The sequence below is a fragment of the Lactuca virosa genome, chromosome 6 (assembly GCF_052849685.1).
Source record: "Lactuca virosa cultivar CGN04683 chromosome 6, Lactuca_virosa_CGN04683_v6, whole genome shotgun sequence".
Taxonomy (NCBI): domain Eukaryota; kingdom Viridiplantae; phylum Streptophyta; class Magnoliopsida; order Asterales; family Asteraceae; genus Lactuca; species Lactuca virosa.
In genome coordinates, this window is record NC_136431.1 from 64,187,759 (window position 1) to 64,207,323 (window position 19,565).

General features: G+C 36.6%; 1 non-coding gene across 1 annotated transcript; it reads left to right on the forward strand.

Annotated features, from left to right (window-relative positions):
* Window positions 1-11,466: 11,466 nt before the first annotated feature.
* On the forward strand, window positions 11,467-11,573 carry LOC145122986 (small nucleolar RNA R71). Its single transcript, XR_013714867.1, has one exon. It is a non-coding gene; the product is annotated as a small nucleolar RNA R71 (small nucleolar RNA).
* Window positions 11,574-19,565: the final 7,992 nt, after the last annotated feature.

Here is a 19,565-nt window from a genome sequence, read left to right on the forward strand (position 1 = left end):
AATGAACCTTCTTGAAGGCTAGGAAACTCAAGTTTGAATGATCTGATGTCCGTAGATAAAGCAAGAAAATGCGTAACCTTATCCTCAGTATCCTCAGCAATAGGGAAAGCTTCTCCGAACTTGTAACCTGCATCCAAATGAACAAAATAAGAAACGTAAATCCTTGTATCCTCAAGATCAATAATTAAAATCCTACCATTTTCAACCCAAGCTTTAGGCAAGAGATCCCCACCAGCGATAGAGTCTCGTCTCACGAAAAAGTATTTTTCCTTCCAGGATCCATCGTTATGTTTGGTTTTCAGGATAAGAGGGGATTTTTTGGTTTTGACCTTAAGTAAAAACGAGAAGTCCCAAAAGTAGAGAGATCATAAACATAAGCCAACTCGGTAAGACCAATGTCCAGATTGTGGGAATGATTCACTCGCTCAATCTAATACAAAATCCTCCAAATAATGGGCATTGCTTGGATATACGAAAGCTTGGTGGCTTGAAAGAAATCAGAAATAATACCCGAAAAAGGGTAATTGAGACCCAAAGAAAAGGGATATTTAGGGAAGCATACCCAAGAAGGAGAAACAAAATTAGGCTGAATAGAAGGATCAAAGGACCTGAAGATCGCATCGGAGGGAAAAGATCTTTCGACTTTAAAAGACTTCATGTCCTTTTCATTGAAGGAGCAAACCTCATCATAGGCCATAATCCCCTAATCAACGAAATCATGGAGAAGCAGTAATATTGGCACGAGAACGAGTTGCCTTCTTGCCCATGATCTGGGAAAAGAAGAGAACAAAATGAAAACAGGAGAAAGAAATTACCTATGAAGGTGCCCGGAGACGATCGTAAGAAGTGTTGGGGAAGGTAAAAGGAGTTCATGCAATTACCCTATTTAACCTAAGTAGCAGAAGAGAGAGAACATGATTTGACTAGGCAATGATGCTTATGGAACGGATAAACCTATCCGATTAGGGTTTGAAATTCAAAATTTCTTATCTCTTTTATTTTTTAAATTATACCTCAAATATATAAAAAAACTAACCTTAATATTTCGTAGGTATAACTTGGGGGAAATTATTAGGGGCGGGATCCTTGAATCATATTCAGGATCCTTAAATATTTCTAAAGCCTTAGGATCCTTAATCATGTCCTAGGATCCTGATTATTACCACTAATATTTCTAATACTTATAACGACTATATTTTCCTTTATTTTTCTCACATGCGCAAAACTAGTCAACACAAGACTCTTTCTCAATGGAAAGTCACTTCAACCAAGCTTAAGACCCGTGGATACTAAGTTAAACAACGTGCAAATACCTGTTGAAGGAGGATCCCAGAAATCTCGGACTTCTTGTTGATTAACTTAGACTATAAATAACACTTGTAAATCGCACACTACACACACGATGAGCTCTACCGTTACATTTGTACTCGTATTATCTTCATCATCTTTGTAATCTTAGATTGAATTCAATAAAACACATCAAGGCAGGTGATCATTATCACCTCCCAAAGTTTTATGCCGGAGATCCTATAAAGGGTCAAGGGATTTCCTTGTAACTCACTTGTCTCATTTTGATCATTATTTTACAGTTACGTAGCACTAACACTACAACCTCTCATACAATTTGGTTGAATTACACTTGATCGATTTTTGACCAAAACACTTATGATGTCGATTACGCATGAATATTGGAAGAAAAAAAACACTTGCAGTCGAAAATCAAAGTGGGCGACTATAGGAGAGTTTCACGTCTAAGTGGTATAAGAAAGTGTGATTCAAATGATTTTGTGAGGCGTAAAAGTATCTGGTTCCCTCAGAATTCACGTCGTGAGTTTATTTGGCTCACATTGCGAGATGCCTCCCGAGAAGCAATTCTTTTAATGGAGTAGTGAGCCGAACTCCTTCCTGCTCTATGTTGTGCCGATTAGGAGCGTAATCTTCTTGTTCTCCTTCATATCAAGGCTTTTTCTTTTGTAAGTCGCAATCCGTCTTCTATAAGCTTTCTTCGAATTCTCCTTATTTCTTTGGTTGTCGCATGCATCATGTTTTCTCTTGACTCCTTGAGATTTTTTAGCTATGGTGCTCTTCTTTTTATCTTCAGCTGGTTCCTTCTTGTCCACTTCCATTGTGTTAATAGTGGTCTCCTTGCTAACTTGATCCTCTTCTTCATCACTTGGACTAAGTTCTTCATCTTTATATTCCTCCTTAACTTGAGCCTTAGGTGTGGTAAAGGAAAAAACTTTAAAAGCCATTTGAGTGGAGGCCTTTTCCTTGGTAAGCTTGACTTCTTCGTTTAGTTTTGGATTTTCCATTGTTTGTACTTCTTCTTGTTGGATTAATGTCTAAGTCCATAACTATAATTGGTAAGACTTGACCCGACCCGGCATGGTCGATTTGGGTTGCATGGCATCATGCATTTGGATAGACTATAATGAGAGAAATAACACTTAAGGTTGGTTAATATATTATAAGTTCTAATATATTAATAAGGTTATTTAATTAGTATTGATCAAGAATTAATTTGGAATTAATTAAGTGATCAAAAGGAGACTAATTAAATATATGGGTTGATTGTGTAAATCATTCATTCTTATATATGTGGGCTTGTGATCCAAGATTCCTTATGTTGGACTAAGTCCATGGGGTGACCCATGGATACTCCATGGAGGTTAAAATCCATGGAGCATAAGGAATGGGTAAAGTTATGAGTTACATGGTGTAACCCTAATAGCCACCATATAAAAGAATCCCATGGCTCAAGAAATCGTGCACTAATGTGTGAATGTGAGGGCTAGACGATTTCAAGGAGTGTTTAAGTTTCTCTCAAGTTATTCCAAGTGTATTTGGTGTTGTGTGAACCATTTGAGGTGTCACACTTGGGGCACTAGGCACTCAAGCTTCATGAAGACATTCTACATCAAAGAGGTATGTATTCTATCTTGTTATATTTATTATTTTGTATGCTAGATTAGGATAATACCTTGGATGTTCATAATGGTATGTATAATAGAGAAAACATAGATCCAATGTATTTAGGGTTGCATGTACACTTAGGAGTGTTAGAATGCTCATAACCCAACAGTGGTATCAGAGCCTGGTTTGTTTTCTTGTTATACTTGCAAAAGTAGCTGAAAAATCGAGTTGGATGCATATATTCGATTGTTTTGTCTGGAATTGGACTAGGAACATTACCCTAAGATGTTTTTGGACTTATAAACTTGTTTTTGATGTGCTAATGTTCATGCTAATCCAATTTCTAAGATAATTGTCATAATTTCAAGATTTGTATTAGTTTGTATGTTCATGCTAATTTCTTGAAGATTGATGATTTGAATTATCTTGTTCTTATGAGGTTCTTAGATTAATAGAAAAGTTGTGTGAAATAGTTGTTTTCAATCCATTTTAATCTAAGAGTTGATTCCAAAGTGTGTTTTTGTAACTTGTCCTCAAGTTATATGAAAAGTCACATTTAAGAATCATAAAACTCATAAAAGTTGGCAAAGGTTACAAAATGAAGAGTCTAGTTCTAATTAAATGGTTTTATGACTCCATAACTTGTCCTCAAGTTATGGAGGTTCAAGAGTCTCTTCATTAAATTAAAAAAAAAAGTGTAACCTTAATTAGTTCCATAAGTTACAATAAAAAAAAGTTATTTTTTTTATTAATTAGTTTAAAGTCTTCCATAACTTGTCCTCAAGTTATGGAACTTGAAGAGTTATTTTTTTTTTTTTTTTAATTAAAACTACTTTAAACTCATAAGTTATGGAATTAATTAGTTTTGAATAGTTCCAAAACTTGCCCTCAAGTTTTGGAATTTGAAAAGTTTTCACTTATGAATACTTTAATTCCAAGTTAGCCCTTAGAATTTTAAAAGTTAAAATTCAACCCTTATACTTTATAATATTATAAGTTAATAATATTTATATATATGTATAAGAGTAAAGTCAGTCTTACCGTTAGTAGGCCTCATTCACGAAGCCGGTCTATAAGGGGGGTATAAGGTTACTGCCTATAAAATGGCAGTTTAATGGGTGTCCACTCTCACCCACCGCTTCCTTGACTGGTGGAGGGTCGTTAGCCGAACGGGTAGGACAAGGACTATAATTCTCCTTTCATTAAAAGTATTAATGATAAATACAAAGTAACTAAACTCTTATTAATACCCAATCTTAGTTACTTAGGAAAATGTGAATTTGGTGCTAACCCATGAAATTACACTTTGCACTTTGCTTAAGTCGTTAGTGGAGCGTGTGTGGTTAACCGGCACACTAACCTGGACTTAACAAGGTAGGCAAAGGGTAACTTAATATTTATCATAGTATCGGTGAAGTGTGTGTGGTTAACCGGCACACTGATTAAGGGGTAAATATTAAGGGTACCAAGTATATTTGCATGGTTATTCACACCTTGTTTTGTGATCCTCGGCATCCCAGTCACAAAACCTGAAGGGCACACTCGAGATTGAAACATGCCTTTGAACAGTTCAATAAATCTCAAAGATCTAGGAGTTTCAAATCCAATTAAAAGCTAATAAATTATTTCGTTTTTTATGGTGGAAATTGGTGAATCGTCATTCACCTACCTTCAAATATTTTATAGCTTGGTTTACGGCATCCCTCTTCTAAGTTATAAAATAGTTTGTTGGGTCCTAGCCTTAATATTTCATATTGGGTGTCATATTAAGGACTTTAAATCAATTATCTTGAATATCTCGCAAAAAGATGTCTGGTCTAGACATTTATGATCTTCCCAAATCTCTTGAAACAAGCTTTCCTAAATGAAGATGATGTCCCATGGATATCATACTTCTTTCACCTCCTCCAATTATTCTCCCTAACCCACAAGTTCCTAAAAAGTTTAAGGTCACTCAAGCCCTATTGGCAAGGCAAGGTCTAGGTGTGATCACATCTTGGAGATGTAGTCACATATTGACAAGCCGGGAGAGTTGGGTGTCAAAGTCTTGAGAAAGTTGGTGGCTCAACTACTTTCTAAGTCACATAGTGAGTTCTTTTGGGAATCCTATGAAACAGACTAAGACAAGACCCTTAATGATCTTATCTATTTGCTAAGATCAACTTCCTAAAACGCTATGGACATTGACAATGATGACATTGGATATCCAGTAAAGCTCTCTCTTCCCAATGGAAAGGGATCGGCCATAGTCAACTCGGTTGACCCAATGGTAAAGAGAGAGGCGAAGTCTGAGATAGTCCCATTATCAAGGGTCCATAGGTAACTATTGCCAAAGGAAGGGGCATTGGTTACGAAGCTGCCAAATTTACCTAAGGATGTTAAAGTCAATACGTTTGGCTCTACTTCAGGTAAAGTCCATTGTCTAACTCTATTAAGTACATGCTGATTCTGATCGCGAAGATGGATTTCAATCGCATGGTTCGGTGATCAGAATTTTGGGCTATTACTTAAGAGTTATGATATTTATATTGCTTAGGAATAGATAACAACAAGGTTTTCATATGGATTGTAAGGATAAGTTTTTCCGCAAAGCTTTAAAATAAAAGAAAAAGGTTTTGATTTTATTTATTTTAAGTATCCTTACAATGGCATTTGTGAAAAGTTGTTGCTTATAAGATTCCATTGATAGCAATATTGGAAAAATGGATTTGATTCTTTCGGTTGTGGTAGTGTCTAATATTACCAAATAAGGAAAGATTCTCATCACCCAAGGTTCAATTGGACCGAAACTTGGAATCATGCAAGTTGTATAGTATGATGAATGAGAACTTTCAGCTTGGAAAATTAAGAGTAATTCCTTATGTGAATAAGGAAAGGACTAAGGGATCGAGTACACATTCTTGTGCACTGGTCAAGTCCACCACAAAAGATCAAGAAGACTATTCGTCATGATTTACTTAAGTTCAGTAAATATGGTTATACTTATAAGTTTAAGTATAAGTCTGTAGCATTGGAGAAGTTTCAATGTGAGACAGAACGAATAAGAAGAATCAAAGTATGGCAGAAAGATAAAAGTTTCTCAAATCTGAAAAGATGGGAGAGTACTTTAGTATCATGTTTATCATCATCTTAATGATTAAGATACCATATCACAATTGGTCCTCTAAAGTCATCTTAGTGCATTCTTATGACTAAGAAGAGGAGTCATGAATTGTTGAAATGGTTAAATCAAAAAGATGAGTCATACTTCGTTCCAAAACAATTCTTAGAGTCATACTCCAAGATTGTAACTTGAGTGACATATCTTAAAGAGGGTTTGTTAACACTAGTCAAATGTAAGAGTAAAAGGTTATCTACTCTTGTACATTTGAAATTGGTAAGTTGTGATGTTTTGGATAAAACAGATACCAACTTACGCCAATTGTGTAAAGTGTTAGTCTTGATAAAGAATCCGCACTATCTCTTGAATATTTGACAAGGGAGTCTTATATGTCAAGAGGACAGTGGGAGTCTTAAAGCTCTTGAAAGTTTCAAGACTTAATCAAGAATAAAACCTAAAGTCCTTCACTAGCACACGACTTGAGGTTTATAACCTATCGTGTTGAAATTTTTGTGCCTATTCAAGTTGGCTTTGCATAGGAGTTCTGAGAGTTCTCAATTGGTTGCACAACTACTTGGAAGCAATGGCAGGCACCTGAGCTGCCAAATGGCAAGAATTTAAGATTGCACAAGTTTAATCAATATGAGTTTGGATTTGTCACTAACCTTGTCTTGTGATTATGGTTTTGACAAATTCACATGGATAAGAACACATACACTATTAAATCTAAGTGTCATAAGGTTTCTCTCCGATTCATAAAAATGATGGTGAGGAAACACTTTCACTAAGTAGATTTTAGCTAAATAGCAATTGTGATATTTGCATTCTCAAAGTCGTTAGTGGAGAGTGTGTGGTTTACCAGCACACTAACATGGACTTGTGAGAAGTGGCAAAGGTCTAAACAATTGAGACTATGATTACGACATCCCTTTTCATAGTTCTAAAATTGTTTAGACACACATGTGAACTATCTAAGAGAGGTGTATGATTTTGATAAAGTTTTATCAAAACAATCTAGTATCAGAAATCTGAACTTTGGTAAGAAAGTCAGCTGATTTCTGAGTACATGTCAAAGCTAGTGGGAGCATAAGTGTTATGCTAATAATCATCATGTTAGTGGGAGCATGATACTTATGACAAAGGTTGCAAGTTAGCAATGTTAATTATAGAAAACAAAAGTTTCAATTCGTGAGGTTGCAGGGGTTGAAAAAGTTGTTTTGCTATAATTAAGGGAGAGGAAATTATACTTCATTTCAATTCTAAAAGCTTAGATTGAGATTTTAATCGTATTTAATCAAGGATATATATATGAATTTCATGTTGGAATGGCTCAACATAAGGAAATTCTATATATGGGTCCATTATTTGCGTTCTAAAATTCGATTATGATTACGGCATCCCTTTTCATAATCTGAATTTTGAGAACTTGGCAAATTGAAATGGAAATATTATAGCAAAAGACTGGTTTAGTCTTTATGTGAGACATCATGAATCGTGTCCCATATGCTTCGGATATAGGATCGATTACATGTGCTATATTCATCCTTTCTAAAATTTTCCAAATGCCTGGGGCATTATGAAGGGAAAAGGTCTAGAATTGGATATGACTAAAATGATTAAGCAATTGTCGAGGACAATCTAAGGTTTACCAAAGATTGGTTGCTCAAGGACAGTTGGAAGTATAATGTTAATTCTGGAAGGACCATATTGACATAATCTGTAAGGAGGCAACTCTTGTTCAGAAATGATAGTCAAAATGGAATATGGAAATGTTTCAAAGTTAGAAATTATTCAATCTGTGTAAGATTAGGAAACTTAATGAAAGAAGGATGTTTCCAAGGAGCTGATCTCCTTTGGAATGCTCTGTAATGATTGTTGTCAAGTCTTTCTGACTTTGTGGATAATCATTAAGAGGATCAATGCATATAAGTTTAGAATCTAACAGATTTCAGTAAATGGCATGAATTTGGAATTCTTGCATTTGCAGTAAGGATTAGGGACTGTGAAAAGAGGATCATTGGAGTGATGTTCAATTGATCTATTTTACAAAGTAAAGATCATAGACAAACATAGTATGCATACTTGGTGTATGGCGTGACTAGTGTTTAGAAAACATAGTGTACATGCTTGGAGCATGGGACAACTATTGTTTTAAATTCAAGTATAAAGTTGATAAAACCGAAACAATGAATAATGAGTAATCAGTATGGTGATAAATAAAAGTGTTTATTTATATTCATAGGGTTTGATACCATATTTGATTCATTTATTCTTGTGTTTCACTTTGCATGTTTTGACTTCCAGAATAACTAAGTCGCTCTTCCTGAATGATTAAGTTATTCAAACCATCCACAGTCGGTCATATGTTGGAAGTAGATATAAATCAAGACTGTCATGGGTTGGTTTGTAGAGGTCCAAGTTGGTGGACAAAGTGGTGCTACAACACTCATGAGTGCTCATAAGTTCTGAGTATTGGATTCAACCCGCGATCATTTGAATCACTTCATGGATTTTATCACGAGTGATCATGAGACGATAATATCTTATATTCTTCAAACCTAGAGATATGAGTTGTTACTATGAGTTGGTTATACATTGATTGCACGAAAACGCATTGGTAACTCGATGTTATAAAACGTGCCTTTGTGTATGATTCAACAAGTAGTAGAACAAGCCATATGAGTCGAAGTTTATCCATTCCTTTTACCTTCGGGATAAAAGCGATATCTGTGGGCCCCTCGATGATTTAAAGATGATACATGTGAGTGCTTGGCCAAGCCAGGACTGATTTGATTTGTTCAATCAGTTAGTTATCATGAATCGGAAATCAGGAAACAACAAATGGACAGAGAGAATGATTGATAATCCATGTCTCAGTCCATATGATATCTAGAATGGAGGAATATATGATCCCTTATCTAATGGACAAGTCATTGACAAAGGTCAGAGTTCATCGACAAGGTCAGAGTTCGACAGAAGCTTTTGAGAGCTACGATTGCTGATCGGTTCCTGAAGTCATACGCAATAATAGTTTTAGACTTATCCAAGTGGGAGACTGTTGGATTAATGTCTAAGTCCATAACTATAATTGGTAAGACTTGACCCGACCCGGCATGGTCCATTTGGGTTGCATGGCATCATGCATTTGGATAGACTATAATGAGAGAAATAACACTTAAGGTTGGTTAATATATTATAAGTTCTAATATATTAATAAGGTTATTTAATTAGTATTGATCAAGAATTAATTTGGAATTAATTAAGTGATCAAAAGGAGACTAATTAAATATATGGGTTGATTATGTAAATCATTCATTCTTATATATGTGGGCTTGTGATCCAAGATTCCTTATGTTGGACTAAGTCCATGGGGTGACCCATGGATACTCCATGGAGGTTAAAATCCATGGAGCATAAGGAATGGGTAAAGTTATGAGTTACATGGTGTAACCCTAATAGCCACCATATAAAAGAATCCCATGGCTCAAGAAATCATGCACTAATGTGTGAGTGTGAGGGCTAGACGATTTCAAGGAGTGTTCAAGTTTCTCTCAAGTTATTCCAAGTGTATTTGGTGTTGTGTGAACCATTTGAGGTGTCACACTTGGGGCACTAGGCACTCAAGCTTCATGAAGACATTCTACATCAAAGATGTATGTATTCTATCTTGTTATATTTATTATTTTGTATGCTAGATTAGGATAATACCTTGGATGTTCATAATTGTATGTATAATAGAGAAAACATAGATCCAAGGTATTTAGGGTTGCATGTACACTTAGGAGTGTTAGAATGCTCATAACCCAACACTTCTTTCATTAATTTTTCCAATTCTTCAAGCTCGGTGTCTTTATGTACCCCATCCATAAGAAATAATTCATCTTGTGCCTTCAAGTTCGTGGACCTTTCATCGATTCCGAATGTAATCTCCTCCTTCCTGACTCGTAACATAATATTTGACTCTCGAATGTCTACCAAGGCTCTTGCGGTGTTGAGTAGTGGGTGTCCAAGAATAATTGGTACATCTTCATCCTCTTTCATATCTATGACCACAAAATCAATTGGAAAAATGAATTTTCCAATTTTAAACAATAAATCTTCTATTATGCCTCGAGGATTAGTCACCGGACGATTAGCCATATGGATCACCATTTTTGTAGTCTTCAATTCTAGAAGGTCGAGCTTTTGGTAAAAAAAAGGCATCAAATTAATGCTAGCTCTAGAATTGGCCAAAGAAAACATTTTTGTGGCATTTCCAAACTCGCATGGCGAAGTGAGGAGTCCTGGATCTACCATATTTGTTAGAACTCCTTCCATAGTAGCCGCTAAACATTGTTCATTAATACAACATTCGTCATCTTTTCTAGTTGTTGATGAGTGTCGAGAAGATCTTGAAGGAATTTTGCGTACTCGTGCATCTTAGTTATGGCTTCAATGAATGGAATATTAATTGGAATTTCCTTTACCTAGTTGATGAATCTCTTATGATCGTGTTCCGGTGGATGTGCCCTTGCTCGAGAAGGATAAGGTAACAGTGCTTGATAAGTCTTGACAAAATAAGCATGTGTGTGATTTTGCTCATGCCATGACGTGGCAGAGAGCTCATCACGTCGTGAAAACTAGGTGCCAGATTGTTTTTCTTCTTCGATTTTTCTTCTTTTGGCTGTGGATTGGGCTACTTCGTGGCTTCATTTAAGATCACTAGAGGCTCATAGATGGTTTCTTCTTTAGTGTAAACGGCCATGATGTGAGGTTGTGGTGTTGGATCGGGATTTTTAAGTAGTAATCGTTCGATTACAAGCTTAGTCAATTTCCCCAATTGAGTCTCGATGTTTGAAATCGTAGCTTGTTAGTTTCTTATTGTAGCATCAGTTGCTTCATGTCTTTTCTCAGAAAAGGCTACAACGTGTGCAAGCATTGAATCGAAATCGGATTTGCTCTCAGGTGGTGGTTGTTCTTTTTGGTACTAGCCTCGTCCGGTTTTCCGATACTTTTCTTCTTTAGCCTTCTTGTATTCATCATTAGGTAACCATTCTTTCTTGGGCTTCCTCGAATCTTCATCATACCTGTCACCACTATAGTAGCATACTTGTGCTATTTGGTTCCCGTTCTCATCAAAATCACAATCTTTTGTCAAGTGTGATCCACTACAATTGTCACACCCTACTTGTATGGCATGTACAGATTGACCCATCTGTTTCATCCTCCGGTTCATATTCTCAAGATTCGCCATTACCACTGACAAGTCCTCTGAAGCTCCATTGCCACTCACCTTACCTCTTGTAATTTCTTCACGAGGGTTTTGGTACTCTCTGGAGTGCTTCGCTAATTCTTCTATCAATTCCTTGATTGTAGCGGGATTTTTCTTCGTCATTGGTCCTTGAAAATCGAGGAGTTACCTTGTGGTCGCGTTTACCCCATCATATAATATAGAAACTTCTTTTTGCACATTGATATCGTGTTGAGGGCAATTTCTTAGCAATTCCTTATATCTCTCCCAAGCTTCATATAAAGACTCGCCATTTTCTTGTTGAAAGTTAGCAATATTCTTCTTTAACCTTGAAACCTTTGAAAGCGGAATGAACTGTTGAATGAATTCTTCTTGAAAGTTGGCCTATGTCTGAATGGCTCCAGGTGGAAGTGACTTGAGCCAGTCTTTTGATGCTCCTTTGAAAGTTACTAGAAGCATCCTCAACAACACCGATTCACATGGAACATTGGGAACATTAAAGTAATTCGTAACGTCCAAAACTTCATCAATATGCTTGTAAGCATCTTCATAATCCTTCCCATAAAATGGGATATCCTTAAGCATAGCGAGAATATGCCCCTTGAGTTCGAAATTGGTGGCTGCTGGAATTTTAGATGGTACACGACCCGACCCATTATCGTTACGCATCCGCTTCTTGTACTCCTCCATCGTCATCTCCGCTATATCAGCCATTACTTCTACTTCGCTTTTGACCTCGTCTTCTGAATCGTCCTTGGCTTCTAGTTCGTACCCTATGCCCTTCTTGTTTGGAGTCCTCTCAAAGTTTTCAAATCCATTGTCTATGTGGAAACCGCTACTTGATTCATCGACCTTTTTATCTTTCTTCTTATGCAACGCGAACTTTGGATCTTCAAGTGGTGGTATAATCGGAAAGTTGGATCCCCTGTTCATATATTACTGAAACAAAACAAAATAAAAACTGTAAAAACGAACTAAAAAATAAATAACCAAAAAACTGAAAAACTTCAGTTCTCACGTCGTGACAGAGGGTCTATCATGTCGTGAACACTATAAAATCAGGAAAAAAAATTTAAAACAAAAAATTAATTTTTTGCGGTTTTTACCCCACAAAAAGGATCGATTAATCTAAAGCATTTAAATTAAAAACTGAAATAAGTCGTTCCCCGGAAACGACGCCAAAAACTTGATGTGAACATATATACCTACCAGTTTTAAATTTATAACCTAACCAAACTTAACTACTCATGCACTTATAGGTAGTGTATCTAGTCAAATTATAATATAGAAAAATAAGTCCGGTATAGAACTCAGGGAACGATATTTAGCTAATAAAATAACTACTAAAATTAATCTAAGAATAATAACTAAAATGGGGGTTTTTTATCTGATTTTGCAAGTTCAGATTAACTTAACTAATCAATTAACTTAAAACTAAGCAAACAACTAACCAGAGACAATTGTAATCAAGAGAATGAAAACATTTTCGTTTAGCTTTGAATCCCCCTTTTTCCTATGGTTTGTTAAGTCATGGATTAATTCTGTTGGTTACCAATATTAAATTTATTAGAAGTCTTGGTCCGATCTCCTAACATTGTCACCAATTCATGAACTACTATGTAATGGTCATACACAAGTGGACACTAAATTGCTTAATTAAGATTATTGAGCTATGTAAGATATATCTAAAATTAATTATCTATGATCAAGACAAATAACCAAACACAATTATGATCAAATTATGTTCTCTAACACAGTTAAAGTTAATATCTTTATTACCTAATCTAGGATTTAGTTAATCACTAGCTCTAGTAATTTAATGGATATAAACAACAAGGTAAACAAGTTAATGCAATCAAAGTGATCATTCAACTACACATATCTTGAAAGCTAGGCAACAAGATTTAAACTAATAACATGCTAGGTACTGATAAATAAAATACAAGCTAAACCAACTTCATAAAATCCATGAAAAAGTTGAAACTACACATAGTATTAGGGTTCATCATCACTAAATAGAAGCCTAAAGATTTATCTCATAATTGCAAAAAATAAACACATAAACACATAAGAAAGTGAATTAGACATGATCAATCTAAGCATACTGAATGTAAGATGTGATCTCTTGCTATAATCTTCTAAACTCTTGATCTCCAATCTTCTCCTCCTTCAAAGGGTTAATTTTTGCAGGTTTCTGTCCTAGAATTCGTCTGAAAAACCTCATATCCTTCTCAAGTCGATATAATGTCTGATATATATATATATATATATATATATATATATATATATATATATATATATATATATATATATATAGTTTCCTTAAAGTCAGTCCTCACGTCGTGACCATTACGGTGTCATGACGTTAGCTCAGTAATTATCCCGTATTCGCCAAGGAAACTTGTACCTCTTGTAAACTAACAAGTGAAATACATATAACGGCTAGGGTTTCATATTATTATCAAAGAGAAGTACAAATACAATGAAAAGGAAAGACATAATATATAGACAAGCTAATTAGGGTTTCCTAGCGAAAAGTCCCAATCATAAAACCCAATACAAAATAAAGCCCAAAATCTTATTAGGCTAACATCCCCCTTCAAACTCACAATGCAACAACAATAAGCATTGAGAGTTTGTCAGACAGAAAATGGAATCGAGGAGCAGTCAACGGCTTCATAAGAATATCAGCAATCTGCAAAGAGGAAGGAACATAAGGAAGGGAGATAGTGCCCTTCTGGAGATGATGACGTGTGAAATGACAGTCAATCTCAATGTGCTTTGTGCGCTCATGAAACACTGAATTCTTGGCAATCATTATCGCACTCTCGTTATCACAATACAAAGGGGTCGGTTGAGAGATGTGAACGCCCATATCTGCAAGAATCCATCTCAACCAAACAATCTCACAAGTGGCGATAGTCATGGCTCGATACTCAGATTTTGTAGAAGATCGAGAAACAACATCTTGTTTCTTGCTTTTCCATGATATCAATGAATCTCCAAGAAAAACACAATACCCAGTAGTGGACTTACAATCATAAATATCACTATCCCAATTTGCATCACTATAGGCACGCAACTCAAGAGAGGATGAAAAAGGAAACATAAGAGTGCGGAACTGAGTACCACATAAATATCTCAAAATACGAAGAACAGCTCCCCAATGAACAGTAGTAGGAGCAGTGACAAACTGGCTAACCACATGAACTGCATGAGCAATATCCGGTCTAGTGACAGTTAGGTAAACCAAACTCCCAACAATGGTACGATAAAGACTTGGATCTGATAATGGGACACCATCAGTTGGAGAGTACTTTGCATTACTCTCTATAGGCGTATCAACTGTTCGATTATCCGTGAGTCGTGCACGTTCAAACAAATCTGAAATATACTTCGTTTGAGATAAAAGATAACCCTTTGGAGATTGAGCAACTTCAATCCCCAAGAAATAACGAAGTAATCCCAAGTCTTTCATAGCAAAACGGTGAGCCAAATCACGCTTTAAAGACTCTATACCATCATGATCATCACCAGTAATAATCATGTCATCGACATATAAGGAAAGAATAATCCGACCTGCATTCGTACATCAAATAAATAGAGCCGAATCATGGTTAATTGGTTGAAAACCAAGAGAAGTAATCACCGTAGAAAATTTCTCAAACCAAGCACGAGGGGCTTGTTTGAGGCCATATAGAGCCTTCCGAAGTCGACAAACTTCACCTGGTCGGTGAGCAATACCAGGGGGAGACATGTATACTTCTTCATGAAGATCACCATTCAAGAAAGCATTCTTGACATCCATTTGATAAATCTTCCATTGGCGAATGGAAGAAACTGCAATCAAGGTGCGAACAGTCGTCATTTTTGCAACAGGAGCAAACGTCTCCTCATAATCCATACCATACTTTTGCGCGTACCCTTTCGCAACAAGTCTGGCTTTATAACGCTCAACGGATCCATCGGACTTTGTTTTGATTTTATAAACCCAACGACAACCAATCGTGTGTTTTCCAGGTGGAAGCGGAACCAGATCCCATGTATGAGTCTGATAAAAAGCTGCAAGTTCCTCAGCCATAGCGGTCTGCCAAAGGGGATCAGAAATGGCCTCTTTATAGGATGTTGGCTCAGAGAGACGATGTACATTAGCAATAAAAGAGGCAAAAGCCGGTGAGTAAGAGGAATAGACAAATTCAGGAAGCTTTGTGGACTTCTTATTACGATAAGGTCTCGATGGAGGGGGGTCTTGATGATTTGCAGGCAGAGGATCAACGATAGGTGCTGGATCAGCCACATGTGGTGGATCAGCAGCAAGTGGTGGATCAGTGACATGTGGTGGATCATCAATGTCAATGCTAAACGGATCAATAGTACGAAGCTCCTCTCGGGTTGCATCATGTGACTGTACAGGAATGCTATAGAATGGAATATGCTCCAAAAAGGTGACATTGCGAGATACATACAGTTTCTGATTTGAAGGATCATAGCACCGATAACCTTTCTGACCAATACCATATCCCAGAAAAACACAAAGAGCTGATTTTGAAGACAACTTATCTCTCTCTAAATGAGGCTTCAAGACAAAATATGTACACCCAAACACTCGTAATGAAGAATAATCTGGGAGTTTTCCAAACAACATTTCATAAGGAGACTTCCCCGAAGTGTATGCAGTTGGAATGCGATTAATAACATAAGTAACGGTTTGAACAGCTTCTCCCCAAAACCTATTGGGAACTTGATCAGAGAGTAGTAAGGATCTAGCAGTTTCTAGGAGATGTCGATGTTTTCTTTCTGCAACACCATTCTGCTGAGGAGTGTCTGTACAAGATGATTGATGTATAGTGCCATCAGATGCCAATAATTGTTTAAAATCATTGGAGGTAAATTCTCCTACCAGATCACACCGAAAACATTTTATGATAGCAGAGTGTTGAGTCTTGACAAGAGCTCTGAATTCCCTATATATGGTGAAAAAGTCAGACCTGCGCTTCATAAAATAAACCCACGTATAACGAGTGTAATCATCAATGAATGAAACATAATAGTTAGCTCCTGACTTGGAGGTTATCGGAGAGGGACCCCACACATCAGAATGCACAATATCAAAGGGAGCAACAGAACGAGTGACACTTTTATTAAACGGTAAAGCAGAAAATTTTCCCAGTTTACAACCACAACAATCAGAAATATCATCAAATTTCAAAAAGCCTAACACACCAGTGGAAACCAAAAACTGTAAACGAGACGCTGAAACATGTCCCAAACGAGAATGCCAAAGATAAAAAGGAGACGATGAAGGGTTTAAACGAAAAGACGACAAATCGACACTAGATGCAGCAACATCAGCAACATGTAGCTGCTCCAAGACATAAAGCTCCCCAAGTCTACGGCCTATCCCAATCACCCTCCGAGACCGAATGTTCTATACACAACAGAATGAAAAGAAGACCCAACAACCAGATTTACACAACTGACTGACCGATGCAAGATTCAAAGCAAGTGTAGGAATGTAATACACATATGTTAAAGATATATAAGGAGTGACAATAGAACCAACACCCTCTACTGACATGGGTGTAGCACTAGCAGACATAACAGAGACAGGTGTACGAGAAGATAATGAAGCAAAAGATGAAAAATGTGGTGACATGTGATGAGATGCACCAGAATCTAATATCCACAAGGATGAAGGAATACCTGATGTGTTGGATGAAGACAGACCTGAATAAGACATGGAAGCTGACATGGCAGTTGGATTGGTAGCTAAGAACTGTCTGAACTGCTCAACAATCTGTGGATCCAAGGCTGATGGTGGTGTGAAATCTGTTTCATTCTCAACTGAAGGTGTAGCAGCAGCGTACTGTGGTGGCGTAAAATATGAAAAAGAGGGACGTGACTGTCCAGAAGACTTGTTATGCTGTGAAGACTGAGAGTGTGCTGGTGATCTTGTTTGTTGTTGCTGCTGATTTCCCTTGCTTGTCAGCAAAGGACAATTTGCCTTCCAATGGTTCTTCTTCTTAGAGAAAGCACACTCATCAAATGCAACTCTGGGACGATTTTGGTTTGAAGATTGGGGTCGTTGTGAAACAGCAAAGACAGCAGGAGTGGCTGTCTTGGGAGCTTTGTCAGCATGGGACTTGATACGAGTTTCTTCAGCAATCAACTCGTGAACAACCGAATCAACAGTGGGAAGAGGTGTACGATGCAAGATTGATCCACGCAGACCTTCAAAATCTGAACGTAATGCCATCAAGAACTGAACCAAACGTTGCTCTTCCCTTCTATCAATATAAGGCTTAAAAGCCTTCAACACATCAGGTTCTGTAAGAGCTAACTGATCCCACAAATCCGACATAGCTACATAAAATTCCTGAACACTGAGATTGTTCTGTTGGAGGGCTCGAATATCAAACTCTAACTGATACTACTTTACAAAGTTAGACTGAGTATACAACCTAGCCAAGTGATCCCAAACCTCCTTTTCCGTGTCATACTTTGCCAACTGAGTACCAATAGACTGGATGACAGAATTATTAATCCAAGTAATGATCTTGGAGTTATCAGTCTCCTATGAATCCAGTAAGGTTGCATAATTAGCGGCCTTCTTGTCTGTTGGTTTCTTCTTGTCACCTGTAACAATCCCCCACATAGTTTTGCCCCGCAAGAAATTTTTCATAACATAACTCCAATAGGCATAGTTTTTGCCATCAAGTTGAATACTAATGGACTGAAGAGAATCATCTCTTGGGGCCATATTTCAATATCAGTCAAATAGTAAATACGAGTAGCAGCAAAAAACGATCAAGATCTCGAAATCAACAAAGCTAGACGAAAACGAAACCCTCAAAACCGACAAACGAACAAATCAAACCAAACCAAATACAGAAACGAGCAAAAAAGGCATACCCCAAAATTGCAAATGGTGGTAATGAACAGTGCACGTGAATAGTACCGATGAATAGTGCGATGAACAGTAACCGTGAACAGTAGCCGTGATGACCATTAATCGTCGGGTGAATAGTAACACCGATGAACAGTATCGTCGGTGAACAGTAACGCCGATGAACAGTAATCGCGATGAACAGTAATCGCGATGAACAGTAATCGATGAACAGTAACTCCGATGAACAGTATTGCCGATGAACAGTAATCGATGAACAATAACTCCGATGAACAGTAATCGCCGATGAACAGTACTCGCCCCCAAAAAACAAAAAAACTACAGATAATCAACCGAGCTCTGATACCATGTAAACTAACAAGTGAAATACATATAAGGGCTAGGGTTTCATATTATTATCAAAGAGAAGTACAAATACAATGAAAAGGAAAGACATAATATATAGACAAGCTAATTAGGGTTTCCCAGCGAAAAGGCCCAATCATAAAACCCAATACAAAATAAAGCCCAAAATCTTATTAGGCTAACACCTCTCCGTGCAGGAATCTTCAGGAACACATGGTCACGACGTGAAGATATAATTGTCACGTTGTGAGTGGTATTTTCACGCATGGAACTGAGATCCTTCCATTTGCCACATCATGGACTTCAAAACACCATGTCGTGGGACTTCATTTTGTATAATCACTAGTACAAAAATGACCTACGGTGACACTTTTCGAAAAATGGCCTGTCACACTTTTTATTAAAAAGGTCACTAAAAAAATTTAGAGATGGTCTTTGGATACATTTAAATTAGTTTATGTGTCCATTGTATAGATAATAAAAACTTTAACCACACTTAATTATACAAAATGTGACAATTATTAGCCACACTCGAAGACTGTGGCCATATTTCACTATCACCCACATTTATAGATTAACATTATGATACTTTTTATATAAGAGACAATACATAGATATCTGGTAACATGAGGCAATTATATATGTTTCTGTATCATGGTGTTATTTTGACACATGAAATCCAATGTAGCTAACAGGGGATACATATGGCTACATTAAATATTTGTGTATCCATAGGGTGGCGTTTAGCAGTGACTAAGTAAAAGCATGAAAACAAGTTAATTTGAGTGGTTTATGGTTATGTGCGTTTTATTATGTGTGTCAAAATATGATGAATTGACTTTGAAAAAGAAAACAAATATTATAAGTGTAAGTTGCATTTGGTTATGTTTACAATTATTATGTGTGTCTATAAGTAAATCTAGTTAGAATAAATATAATGTCTGATCAGTATAATTATAGTATTGTCATTGAATGTGTGACTATAATTATGTAATGGTCTTTCTTTTTGTACTAGTTTGTGTATAAATTTAAAGAACAATCTTCATCAAAATACCCTTTGTTGAATAGTC